At 41.4% G+C, this 14,461-nt stretch overlaps 1 protein-coding gene across 1 annotated transcript in view; it reads left to right on the top strand.

Moving 5' to 3' along the window:
• The first annotated feature begins 5,950 nt into the window (after positions 1 to 5,950).
• Positions 5,951 to 14,461, top strand: part of LOC306776488 (excitatory amino acid transporter 2-like) — a 29,064-nt gene continuing 20,553 nt past the window's right edge. The window contains exon 1 of the mRNA XM_079267198.1: positions 5,951 to 6,125. The gene's annotated coding sequence lies outside the window, so the exon portion shown is untranslated. The remainder of the gene's footprint in view (positions 6,126 to 14,461) is intronic.

Below are 14,461 nucleotides of genomic sequence, written 5' to 3'. Positions count from 1 at the left end.
AAAGGTGAGGGACCTTCAGAAGGCTGAGCATCTGAGACTGCCCGCTGGCTTGCAATAAAACAAAAAAATATCTGAAATAAAGTTAAGAGCCAGCCCATGAAGTGCTGAACAATTTGTAGTCTTAATGCTGCATAACTTGTTCTTTTATCAGGCAGCTTAACAAGCTGAAAACACAACACTGACTTATTATAAAGTTGTCTTGGTGAATGTGTTTGCAAATCGTTGCCTATTTACACATCCAGCAACATTATCACTCATTTGGAGGTCGTGCCAATGGGAACTTGACAAATGATAAGTGTAATATTCATTCTCTTTTTAGGTCAGTTTTGATCAGCTCTGCAACTTAATAACCAGTGATAAGTGGCAAAAACAGGACTGATATGATCTACTCCAAATGTGTCAAAAGCTTAGCAACTGGCCAGCTAAGCATGCGGTAAGATTGTAGGGCTTAACCCTTAGCACAGTGGATTGCAGCACTTGAATGTGACAATATGAACACTGCAACCTTTGTCAACGTCAACATGAATTGCGAGATTTTTGAGATGCAATCTTGAAAAGACTGTTCTGTAAGGCAGGGATGTAACCGTTCAGAAATATGTACGGTGGAACATAATGAGAAAGTGGGAATTGAAAACAACCATTTTGTAGTGGGAGCATGAGTACTGATGTTTTTCCTTGGTGCAGTGAAGGTTGTGTCACTAGCAATCCAATGGTGCACTTGTCTGCTGCCCTTCGATTCAGTTTCAGTCAAAAGTTAACTTTGCTTTAAGTGGTCTTTTTTTTTTACGACTGGTGGATATTGTTAAAATGACCAGGGCCAATTAGGCCTTGTATTTTGATTGATAAAACATTCACTCTTAATAAAGCCACCATGTTCGTGTTAAAAGCTTTTAAAGTCACCACAGTTTTGTTTACTGCAGCCATATATCCCCCACATCCATATCCCCATGTTGAGCACCCAGAATGCACAGGTATGATTATGTGAAGAGAGGATGTGCTTCAACCCCAGCCAAAGCTTTCAGTCAGTGATTTAAAAACTGCAAACCTCCTTCACTGTGCTGAACTGATAAGAAACATGAGCTCAACCAGCTGGTCGATAACATGGAAGTCAGACTTCTCAAAAGAGGGATTACAAAACACCTGCCTTGGAAATATTTCATATTATTAATATATATATATATTTATTATATGTTAATATTTCATTTACTGTGCTCAGAATACAGCATATAATAGATTTTCCAAAACCTTAAGGGCCGGACCATAGACTCATCATCGTCAGAGCAATTTTGTCTCTACATTTGCCAGGTGTGATTTTCTTACGAGAGGTTATCTGTGCTGTCACAACCATACATCTTGAAGTTGTATTTGTTTTTTATTTTAGGCCTCCTATGTCCAATTTACTTATCATCTGTTGATGCTGTCAAGTTCTCATTTTAATTACTTTGTGAGATCTGCTTCAAAAAGTATCTCCTTTTTCTTTGTCTTCCCATATATATATATATATATACACACACAGTATATAAAATATCCAGCCATTTATAACACATAATGTTCTCGATATAAGATCACAATTGGCATGCCAAACTGCTACAGTGCCTTTGTTGCACCACTCAGGAACAACACCCATCAAAGACTTTCTGTCTTTCCTTCACCCATTTACTGAAGTTGAACAACAGCTTAGTAGAGTCCCATGAGGAGAGTCCTGTCCACTTGGGCTGGGAGACTGTCTGTTCACAGGCCCTGGTTAGCTCACAGGGCATCATCCATAGAAACATGGGCAACACTTAACCAAGTCCTGACTGTCCTGGGAACGGAGATGTAACCCTGAGCAAAGTACCTGGATAATGATGGGAAAATGCTGCCATGAGAACTCAATAGTTAAAGGTGGAGGGGCAGAATACTTCACACCAGACTTACACAAAATGTTTAGGTTTTCACACCAGTTTTAGCCTGATGAGCCCTCTGTGCTTTGTTCTCTGTGTGAGAAAACTCTCTGAACTAAAACGTGTTGGCACTAAAGATCCACACACAGCTCTGTTATTAGTATTCTAGTGGTACGGCTAGGGTTATGTCCTGAAACATTTACATCAAGTCTCGTCCATATTTGTGTTAAATCATTTTGTATTGTTCCTGCTGAAGATTTAAGTCTTTGAAAATTGGTCACAAATGTTCAAGGCAGAATTGGGCACTGTAGTTTTTTTTCCAATGTTACAGGACCAGAAAGTATTTTCAGGTGCGGATTGATACACTTTTGTTGCACACATTACAACACCAGCATATCTGGGATTGATTCAGAATAAACTACAGTGCCCACATGCATTGTAATGAGGTAACTTGTCACCCAGCGCAACAGTGTGGCTCATTCATGTGTTTTTAATGGAGGCCTATGGCACAGAGAAATATCATACTTTGATCCTTTGATGGGATTTGTTAAGAAAAGAAAATTAGATGAATGATAGGCTTATTATTTCGGCAGTAATGTGTTTACTGCCCTTGGATGTTATCCCAACCCCATTGTCTACCCATCATGCCTATGGCAGCTCATTCTGGTTCCCCAATTCCATTCTTATTCCAGCCCCTTCAGCCCTCTAATACATACATGAACCTAAACAGAGCATGGTATTATGCAGCCATTACCTCCCAGATATGGCTTGACGATATAAAATGGAAGATAGCAATTCATATACTTCACAGCCCTGAATAAATATACAACACACACGTGTTTCAACACACAAAGCAATTTTGCAGTATTGATGTGTTTTCATCCATATGCCGGCCTGTGACTGAATTGCACAGCAAGAAGTATCAATATGATTTATAATAGCTGTGATTGTTTGACTCCTACAGCAGCTGCAGAAAGCCTGCATGAATGCAGGCTGCCGCTACTGAACTGAGAAACAGGGTGTGAGCGAGAAAGAGAGCGAACAGGGAAAAATAGGAATACAGAGATAGCAAGATAGAGAGGGAATGAATGAAAGAGACAGCAGGAAATACGCAGTATATGTAATGTGCGGGCAGGCGGGGTTCCTTTGTTAGGGGCCCGCGGCAATAATATTCTCTTGTTTTAGATGTTCTTTTAAACATATGTACCATTCACCAGCACTGAATGCAATCGTTCAAATATGCAAGGCTTAGCACACAGTTCAATACTTGCATTTTAACCTCCTCCCCGAAGGAAAGCCCCCTGGGGTAATTCTGAAGACTCGCCTGCTTTATTACCCTCGAACATCCTCGTAACACTTGTAGGTTTCCTGATTGCTCCTGAGAGGCCATCAACTCTGGCTCAAGCCCTTAAAGATTAATGTTCCCTTTATGCAGGCACAGGTGCAAATAGTAGCTGTGTATCATGGTTTCTTCCCTAAACAACTTATTAAAATGCATACCATTAAAAACACCTTTTTTAAAAACATAATTATACTATTACGTATTTTATTATCATTATTCTATCCACTGCTGCTGCTATTATTATATTATTTCGGCTACTACTGCTATGACTGCTTGCATTATGTGTAAAATGTATGTCATATGGATTCTCTATGTTTCATTTTACAATGTTGTTCATTCTGTACACATGACATCGATTGCACTTCTGTCAATCCTGGGAGAGGGATCCCTCCTTAGCTGCTCTCCCTCTATTCATCCCAATGTATATAAAGGTTCTTCAGTATGTAATCTGTGATATAGTATATTGCTACTCAACGCGTTGTGGTAACACAGTTTCCAAATGAGCCATGCCAAAATCTATACATGTAAGGACACACAGAAGTGCACATGGGCCTGGATTCTTTAATCCCATGAATGTCACTCAGCACCTAGACCAACTGATTTGGGGTGACGATTTTGTTGTCCTGTTTTTATTTGTAGCTCATGGTGTTGTTGGGAGGTCACATCCTGTGAAAGGCTGAGTTTAACCATCATTAATCTGCAAATGTACATGAAGAAAAAAGTTAACTGGTCAACGTGCCATGGCAGTAACATGCTACTCCCTGTAAAGTGGTCAAAGACTTCGCAAGGGAAGTTTGCCTACTGGAGTCACAGAGTTCAGCTAACTGCAGTCAAAACACAATCTATAATATCTTGGGTGAGGAGGATGAGGAGTTCCCTGCTGCGCTGCATACAGAAGAGGGTGCTGGCATTGCTGTATTGACTATCTGTTGGTACATCCAAATGTTGGATGAATCCAGATGATTGTCTTTCTCTCATGGGCAAGTCAAACCCAGGGGAAGGTTGACTCTTCCCTGCAATTCCAGGGTTTAATTGCAGAATGAAGCAAATGACCTGGGACATCAAGCCATACATCGCTTTTATCATCCTACCAAGCAAGCTGTAGCAATTTGCTTAATAATCATACAGTATATAGTTAACTAATTTAAAGCAATGCCATGCTCAGTGTCTCTAAAATGAGTTCTTCAGCACTTCTGTTTGCTGTCGTCAGAGTCGTTTCGATAGGGTGATACTGACCCAAAGTGAAGCATGCTCATTGCCCTGCAGCAAGATTCCTCTGATGTGTAATATCTGTAGTCATTTCTGATTGTGCAGTCAAATTTCTATATTTTAATTATCTGGCAGATTTAGCAACAAATTAGTAACAAAATAATGATGGTACAAGTACACATTAAACAGCTGTCTTTTGTTTGCAAAAATGTAATTTATTAAGCTTTTATGTCTTCTTAAAATCTACAGGGTCGCCAAATAGACCTTTATCCCCTCACTACAAATGAATTCAAACAAGGATGACACGAAGATCACACTGGAACTACGGCCAGCAGCTACACACAGAAAGCCTCACTGAACTGTCAAAATGGGCGGGTCAAACTTTGCATTAAGACACTGTGCAGAAGTGGAATATCAGCTCTGTCCAAGAGATGCTCCAACCAATCGCTTGTCTTAGTCAGCGTTTGGCAGATTGGCAGATTGTGAAATTTGCTCTTGTTATCCTCTCGCAGAAATGTGTACAGACATGACAGCAATGTGTTTCTGTTAGCCTGACCTCATTCCATGTCGGGCAGGTATTGGCTGACATGCTTTGAGGAGCTTTTTGAAAAGCACTTCAATTGAAACTCATCCCTTAATTCTGCCTAGAAGACATTGCCATTTGTCACACCATCCGAGAGCCTTATCGGATAAATGTATGTAAACATCAGACATTTCAAGCATTTGAACAAATGGCCAATGCCTTTGCATTTTTTTTCTGTTACCAAAGTTATCTGTATTCTCTTAATTATTTATCGTTGTCCTGTTATTGGTGCTCAACCTCACGCTTGATTCCATGCAAACAGGCCACAGAAGTCCGATGTCAGCCACATTCTGTCACTGAGTCATTTGGCATGAGAGAGGCTTGGGAACAATGTTCCCAAGCCTCTCTCCCCTATGGTTTTGACTTGCATTGATCATATACCTCGTGCTTTTTTTCAGTTCACAGGGAAATAAATGTGTGCTTCAGTTTAAACTGGGATTATTTTCTGTTGAACTGCAATCATATAAATTAGACCTGTATATAATGTAGCCTATAGCAGATTAGAGGATGCATGGAAATAAATCACTTACTGCATTTCAGCCAACAATCTCTTGCCAGTGCAACAAAATAAATGAATAACATCAAAGCCAAAATCAAAGCGATACAATCATGCAACCCTTTGCATGTTAATGCAATATTTAATCTGGCTAATCTGGTTCATTAAACTCTCTGCAAACACATTTGTGTGAACAGGTTTTGCATCACCTTTGACGGTGTGTGGAAATCAGGGTGTGTGTGTGACAGAGCGGTTGACAGAGAGAGCGACACAAGAGAGATGGGCACGTTATTGGCCTCCATCATCAACCAACGGGATCCGGCATTCCCATGCTCAAGAGACAAAGGGGGGCGAAACGGGCGGAGGCGGGTATAGGGGAGTAAAACACCGAAGAGTGAGGTGAGGCAGAGCTCATTCAGTGGGATTGTTGAGCTGCGGAGCTCCTCGGATTTAACGAACAGAAAACCCCTCCGTTTGGTCTGAGAAGCGCTCCTGTCCTGGACCGCTGTGCGCTCTGCAGCTCGCTGTGGCTGATCCTCCTCTGAAGCGGATACGAAGACCCTGCAAGGGGACAAGACCAAAAACTTTTTTTCACCGTGATTTTTAACAAAGGTAACATGCTGTTTTGTTTTTATTTTCAATAAACGCGCGGTGGTGGAGGTGATGAGCAGATGCATGGCATGCCCTGATCCTTATTTGTAGCTTTAATTGTTGTTTATCATAACAAGTCACGGGTTATTGAATTGATTGCTCATTTAAATCATTGCTTTAAACGAGAAACAATTCAAGTTTGTAGGTAAACCATTTAAGAATACAGTAAAACACCAGTTTGCAGACCACCCCTTTTTATGACCTTGTTTTTTCCCCTCCTTGTGCAATATTCCATATGCTCATAGATTAATCATTAAGCCATATATGTGACAACCTGCAGTGAAAAGTCCCAGAACGCTGGCCGTTGACAATAAACTCGTGCTGCACACGCTGCATTCACTCGCACCTTTCTTTTGGTCTCACAGATAGATCACTGCCTCAAACGTGCATGCATGCAGTCAAAAGTGGGAGTCATTTGCTGCAGATACATGATCGAAGTTAACCATCATTCCCTGCTGTTACATCCCAGGAAACAATCAAAATGCGTCTCTGTACGTTTGACAGCAGCCGTTGGCAACAATTTGGTATCAGTGCTGTAGATAAAACCTCCTATGACAAGCCTTTCCCCTAAATCTCTGCCCCCCCCCCCCCCCGCCCCCAGCCTTGATCCAGTCAAACGGGAAACGTTTTCCTATTGTTTCAGAAGAAAAACAAAGGTGCTTTGAACCGGATTATCCGGCGGTTGACGTAACTGTAGAATTGACTTCATAGACACACCTGTGCCTCTGCATGTAGTGATGTTCATGATAAAACAGTCAAAACGTCATAGCCTCAGTTCAGAAAGTGTCTTTGCTGTAATGCATTTGTTAAACGTTTGCTCTCACAGATTTACTAAGTTAAATGTAGATCCACGGTTTGTTTCTTCTGAACTTGCTTGAAAGAACAACGTCTGCATTGTGATTTGCAGTAGTTTATGTATTTCCTCCAAAATGTTGTTGCCTATCTTTTTTTAAATATTAATTTATCTTTATATATTCATATTCATTATATGAAGGGTTTGCTTTTTGTCCAGAGGGAGGAAACGCTCCTTGAAGGAGAAATATAGAAACGCTTATTACCTTGCCATTGCCACCCACCTCTTGAGCCAATCGCTGCAGCCCAATTCCCTCTTTCATATTAAAACGCGAGCACTATATTTCGCACTCGCACGTGCGCACGTTTTTTTCAACAGCACGAGCAATGTCACCATGGAAACCATGGCACCTTCAGTTGATCGTCTTCAGCATTACTCTTGGCTTGTCTCTTAATTAAAAACGCGTAGGGTGTGTTTGTGGATTGTGCATGTTGACTCGAGATAATTGTATTTTTTTAATGGGCATGGTATTTTCTGCTGGTGGTTCCTGGTGAGAGGAACTGTCTGTGGCCTACCTTGGGCATTGTGTGGCAGGGCTGCGATCCTTCAGTGTAATTGCTGGAGAATCAGGAAAGGAAAGTGTCCATGCAGCTAATGCGTTTCGTCCTTTTCCCAGAGGCTGCTCTCTAAACTACTGTACTGTGGCATTTGCTGCCTTACATGAATGCGCACAACATACATTTAAGGCTAGCTCACATGCTTTAAGGCAGGGTGAGTCATTTAGTACATACATGCATGTCCTGAATCTGGGGGGGGGGGGGGGGGGGGGTTGCTCCCCCCCCCCTCCCCCTTTTTGAATAAGCATGCGTTTATCATGTGAGAGGGTTACATGCTGTTAATGTAGCCATAACAACCATCAAGTCTGCTTGGATCATTATCCAGATATTTATCATTTGCTGACAGAGAAGAATATCATTAGTGTAAGGGAATTTATTCAGAGAGCGCTCCATTATTATAGAAAACAAATGATTTCCTGGGTGTTTATGTCTTGCCGTATGCTGTTCTAGCAAACATATTCTGTCTAATATTCATTTTTTGTTTCATGTTATCGTCTTTTGAATGGATTGCATTAATCAGAAGAATAATTGCTATTCCTATTTTAGATATGATCAGTTTTAATGTTTAATGTCTCTTATTAAGGAAACACCTCTTAAATGGAGAAAAATCAAATCTATGCTATTTGTGTGACGTCAATATTTCGCTGTGTTCGATATCGTAACAACTAATGTTACTGTTATTGCTCAAGTTTTTTTCAAAAGTTAATGATTGAAAGTCCACCATGCAATCATGAATGTGTGAACCCCTCTGAGCATGAATGCATCCGAGTAATCATGCACGTATACAAGCACAATACAACATAGAGAGGTACTCCCACCCCGACACAAAACCCTGCAGCGTTGCTGAGTTCCCAAGTGAAATGAGTCAAAATCCTATTTCTCAGAATCTGTCATGTTCGCCATCTGTGAAGACGCTGCTATAATTAGGCTAGACACTGCCTGGGGTACTCAGGGCAGAGTAGATGTTTGCCTGGACATGTGTTTAAATATAGTCTGTTCTACTGTGAGGTACATATACAGGTATAGGGGGAGGGTAGTTGTGGAGATATGCGAGCCAGGGTTAAATAACAGCAACGAAAGGAAAGCAGCAGCACACCGATCAAAAAAATAAATATGCTAACTCTTCATTCACTGTGCTTCACTGTGGAAATCAAATGTTACCAGTCAATCCTGACAGTTTTGTGGATGGATTAAAGCAGTTGGCTGTGCTTGAGAATTGATAAGAGGCGAATCCTTTGGATGGATTTGTTTAATACTCATCGATCACTGGGAGCGGCCGACCAGATGGCAAATGAGCCCTCCCCAGTCAGCCTTACAAATTGCATTGCCACTGCAGAGTAAGCTGAACGATGAATTGAATCCTATATGTTCATGCAGTGGGTAGAATGTGATGGTATGGTCATGTTTTGATGAGCTATATTTTTATATGTGCAGCCTGACAACTTAGAAAGCAAGCAGGCAGCAGATAGTGCTGGCCTATTTTCCTTGCTGCCTTCATATTGTGTACACTGCTCCATAATGTTCTTCAGTTCTGTTTAGCGCCTGGGAAAAACAATAAAACCCAAGAACAATGTGGAAACGCTTCGGTTTCTGCCAGATAAACTGAGATTTTACACTGCCAGAAGTGTTAAATAGAGTGGGAGAGTGGCTTTAATGTGTGGGAGTGACAAAAAGAGACGGGGAGGACAGACAGTAAAATATAGAACTTTTTATGTGGTTGAGATAAATGGCCAAAGAATGGAGTGACCGAGCAGGGTAGAATGTCGGGGGGGCGGTGGGGGTTCTCCGCCTCAGCTCTGTTCATGAATGAAGATGTAAAAAGGGCCACACAAGCAGCCTGAAGATGGAGCATATGTTACCTGTCTGTGGCTGGCACATTACAACTCTCCTCTCACTGCTGCTAGAAAGAGTGAGAAAAGGGAGGGAGGGAACAAGCTGGGAAAAGTATAGGAAAGGAAGTAAAAAGGACAGTAGAACTGGGAAAAGAAAGAGGGGGGAGAGGAAACAGGTGAAATATACAACACAGTTCAGACATCCTCAGAGATGTGTGTGTGTGTGGTTGTGGGTCTCCATTCACGGAGCTTCTCTTTGGTCTTGCTGGCAGTCTGTGGCATCTAGTGCTTGAGTAATCCTCCTGGGAACACGCAGAAGCTGCCAAAGTACCATCCAGCTCCTCTTTTCACTCTGATGCTCGTCTATCTCTGTCTCTCTCATTTTCTCACATTCTCAATACTTCTCTTTCTCTTCCCTTAGCCGTTTCTTTCATTTAATTCCTCCCTAATTGCCTTAATATCATCCAATTTGATTTGTCTCTGCACTTGATTTTCCCCGTATTCCTTTGCCCGCTCATTGCTTTTCAGGTCTTGAATTGCGATTCATCTCCTCCTCATCACTTACTCCTGATGTGATGTGAATATTCCTAATATGTGGGATTCATGCTCTGTTCAGTCACTGCCAATGCATTCGCAACTAAGAAAAACACTGTATTCTTCCATACCTGCAATAATGACCTTGATTATTATTCGTTGATGGTGGCAAGGCTGCAACTAGACAGTAAAGACACTAATCAGTCCTTTCCACACAAAGCAGCCAGTGCAGCTACACACAGAAAGCCTCACTGAACTGTCAAAATGGGCGGGTCTGACCCCAAAATGCAAACTTTGCATTAAGACACTGTGCAGAAGTGGAATATCAGCTCTGTCCAAGAGGTGCTCCACCCAATCGCTTGTCTTAGTCAGCGTTTGGCTCTATTTCTTGGAGCAGATTGCTCTTTTAGTCTTACCTATAGAATCAGTGTTTCGGTTCTCAGAGAGCACAACAGAGTGAGGCCTTTCCCATGGGTTGACCAAACAAAGAGCCTGGCTCCCTTCGCTTCTGTGTGACTGCACAGGAACAGAAACGGAGGCATTCACTAGCGGGTCTGCTGCTGGGCGGCAAAACGATAGATCTCCGCTAGCCATGGTCAAGGCATTTCTTCAGTTTCGCTATGAGACAGTAGCGATCATTAAACTGACCATATAATCTGTGTTGATGCGTCAGGGATGAATCATAACCTCAAACAGTGGAGCCATGTGTGTTTGTCATGTGGCAAAAAAAGCGGTGAATGGAGATGGAGATTTAGTTTCATTTACTTTCATTACAACAACAAATGTTGGTGAGCTCATAGTGCAGAATAGACATGAATATAAACAACAGAGGTAATGAAAAGAAAAGAGACCTTAAATTGTTAGCGGTATACAATTCAAGAGCTAATGTACTTCGGTAAAAAAATACACAATTACACGTTAAAATACACAAAATATATTGAATAAGAAAGTAAGTCAAGAAAACAATGAAGCAAAACCCAAATATATATGTACATATTATAATTGTAATTTATCATGGATGTGCTTTGCAAACAATCAGATTGCTTTCTATGTATTGTATTATTAGAATATCCGATTTTGAAATTAAGTTTCATTATAACAATTTGAACCTTCTAGTATTGTCTATTATTATAAAAAACATTTTGAGATGCAAAGGCCAGATATGAGAAAATATAAGATTTTTTTTGTTTGCTTTCATCTGGTGGACACAAGTCAAACGTCATGGTCAGAGTAGCCCACACATGTCCTACTGGCATACGAAGTCCACAAGTTGAACACATTTCCACTATAACTAAGACGAGAGGGTTTGGCTCTCGTTTTTTTTTCTTGGCGCCAAAGACCGTGCAATTGAGCACAATCAGCCCATTGTGCTGCAACAAAGGATTCATAATTAATTGAAGACATTCGTTATAAACAAACAGAGGACTTCATCTGAACAATTGTCACAAGATGCAATCTGACAGATTCACACTGGTTATCAGATGGAGCTACCTTTGGTTTGTACCATTGCTCTCTTCATGCCTCAACACATAATATCTCCAAAAGACAAAAAAGCAGCAAAAAAAGCATTTTTACTTGAATGTTAGTAGAGATATATGATTGACAGTTTCAAATATTGGACCATGTGACCTTACAGAATCAAAAAAGCATTTAAAATATACTTAGAAATATATTCATACTCATAGTCCCCTTCTTTTGAGCTTTTAAAAATATATATATTGTAGTTGCTCAAGCTGCTTTTCTCTTCATATCCTTCCTTTCTAGAGTAAAGCTTTCATGACAGTTTCATAATGAGGATAATGGGAGGATCAACGAATAAAGAGCAAAGGGATGAATAGAGGAAAAAAGGATTTGATGATGCTTAGAGTTTCCATTTGGTGACAAAGATGTAGCTCGATATAATTTTCCCATTTGATGCTCCTGCCGTGAGCCGAGGTCTGATCTGACCAGGGACACAGAAAAAAAAAGTAAAACCAGTGCCCAGTTCACCCACTACCCCTCCCCGTCTCACCCACCTTCCTCTTCCTTTGCCCCTTTTTACTATTCCACAAATCCTCAATTAAGTGCGTAATAGGCCTCTGAGGAAGGTTTGTGTGCTTCTTTGTTCAGCTTTGGGGGATAGGCCGGCATTAATGGTCCTCTTGGGTATGTAAATAGCCTGAGCTGTGGGAGCGCAGAGCAGAGCTGCCACTTGTCCGCTTAATCGTGGAGAGCTCCATCACTTTCCGACATTTTAGGGAGCCAAAAAACGGGACATGCATGAGAACTTCAGCACCAAGTACAATGCCCACACTCGGAGGAGTAAACTCAGCACCCATGTCCACCTCCCATTTCTTCCGGAGTAAACCCCTTCTGCTCTCCCTCCCTCTACCCTCACCCCTTCTACCCTCCCCTACCCCCAAAACGGCCCTCACCCCTCTTACTCCACAGAATACCGACCAATCCTCCCTCTGTATGTGTGTTGCTCCCCACTGCTCAGCCTATCCCATCCCCGCCGTGCCCAGATGATAGACCCTACAGTCTGGTTTTGTTTACCTCGCCCACTTGTCTTGCGGAAGACAAAACAATCCCCTTCATTGCATGTTTGTCAGCCCCCTTTTCAGAACTAAAAGAGGAGAGAGAGGAGGGGTGTGTGGGGGGTTACAAAAACAAAAACGAAGGAAACAATTAAATTACCCCTCCTCCCAATGAACCCTGTGCTAGCTGTTTCCCAGCTCTAAATTCTGTGAACTAACTTGGAGGCCTGTAAAGTGGCCCATTATTCTAGTAGGGGTGGCGTGTTCCAAGAGCGGCTTGCCTCAATGGCTGATGAACACAGAGAGGGTTTTGTGAGAGGGTTTTGGCTCACAACATGCACTGGCTAAGTAGGAGCTCTATCTATCTATCTATCTATCTATCTATCTATCTATCTATCTATCTATCTATCTATCTATCTATCTATCTATCTATCTGTCTATATATCTATCTATCTATCTGTCTATCTATCTATCTATCTATCTATCTATCTATCTATCTATCTATCTATCTATCTATCTATCTATCTATCTATCTATCTATCTATCTATCAGCATAATAAATGTTATCTGCAATGGTTTCTTCACAGTGATGTAAGCCAAGTTTGTGAATGAACTTTTCATCTGAAAAGAGAAAACATCATCAATATAAAAGTCTAATGTCAAGTTCAATTCATTTAGATGTATGTAGTGTCTACAATTCAGTTTTACATGCCCTCTTACTGCACACTGCACAGCATCCTTTTGTATCCAGATGGATGCTGACATCCCTGGGAATCCTGTCTCGTCTTTTAGGAGTAGAGGATTACAGCAAACCAGGATTTTTGGGAATTACCGTATGCCTTACATCTCGACTGAAGGGGGTTTACCATCTTCTGAGTGGGCTGAGATGAATGTGCTCTGGGATTTGGTTGTGACTGGGATCAACCAGTGGAACTGTGTTGAAAATGCTTTTGCCTAGAGGTTCTGATAATGATTGACTGTGACTATAGGCAGGCTTTCATAATTAGTGGACAAAAAGCCTAAAAGCCTCAACGAGTGCTTTCGCTCGCAATGGCATTCCAGTGCTGCGTGTGACTGAAGAAATATTTACATAGTTTGACAAAGTATGCATGAATCGTGACATGGGAAGAACAACAGTGAAGTGAGGAGCAGCAGGGGTCCCCCTGCGGCTTTTTGTGTGAAACAACAATTCAGTAACAGGCAACGACTGGCTTTTATTTTCACAGCATTTAAGGGATATGAGAAAATAACTCCTGGTTCATGCGCATATATATGTACATGTGGTTCTGAAAGAACAGTGTTAGTGAAGTGGTCCTGAAAGGAAAGCAGGCTTGCAGTGTCAGAGGCCTGAAATCATACTTAAGCTTACCATACATCACAGGCTGAAGTTTTGCTTTTTTAGATCCCTTCCAGTCTTTATCTTCAAAGCAATATTTTATACAACGTCAGGCATCACTGGATGTTTCGATTAAAATGATGTTTGCTGCACTAAAACAGTTGACTCACACCAGGTGTTTCATACTCCACAGGTTTTGTTTGTATCCCATGTGCTTCTGTACCTAGAAAGAAGAGCACGGCTCCAGAACATGTGTTGTCTGTCAGACAGGCATAGCAGATGAAGGCACTCTTTCAGTTGATGCATTGTGTTGTGATAGCAGTGACATGTGTGCATGTGTGAAAGACAAGAAGAAGGCAAAACGGTAGGGAAAGGTAGGGAAAGGTAGGGAAAGGTAGGGAAAGGTAGGGAAAGGTAGGGAAAGGGAGGGAAAGATGGTGAAAGAGGGAGTGTAATGAGGGAGGAAATGCAAACTGTGGAATGAAAGAGACTGTCAGCTCTGTCACGCGTCGCTGCTTTGCTGATATGCTTCCCCATTGTATTCTGGTCATCCTTGATGTGATGTTTGTTGCTCAGTGCAGATACACAGACAAGGAGTGTTGCAATTAGAAACAAACACAATGCATACAGGGACCTTATAGAAATGTGCATAGGATAACATTACCATAG

This window comes from Melanostigma gelatinosum, assembly GCF_949748355.1.
Source record: "Melanostigma gelatinosum genome assembly, chromosome: 1".
NCBI lineage: Eukaryota > Metazoa > Chordata > Actinopteri > Perciformes > Zoarcidae > Melanostigma > Melanostigma gelatinosum.
This window is presented reverse-complemented; position numbering and strand designations above follow the sequence as displayed.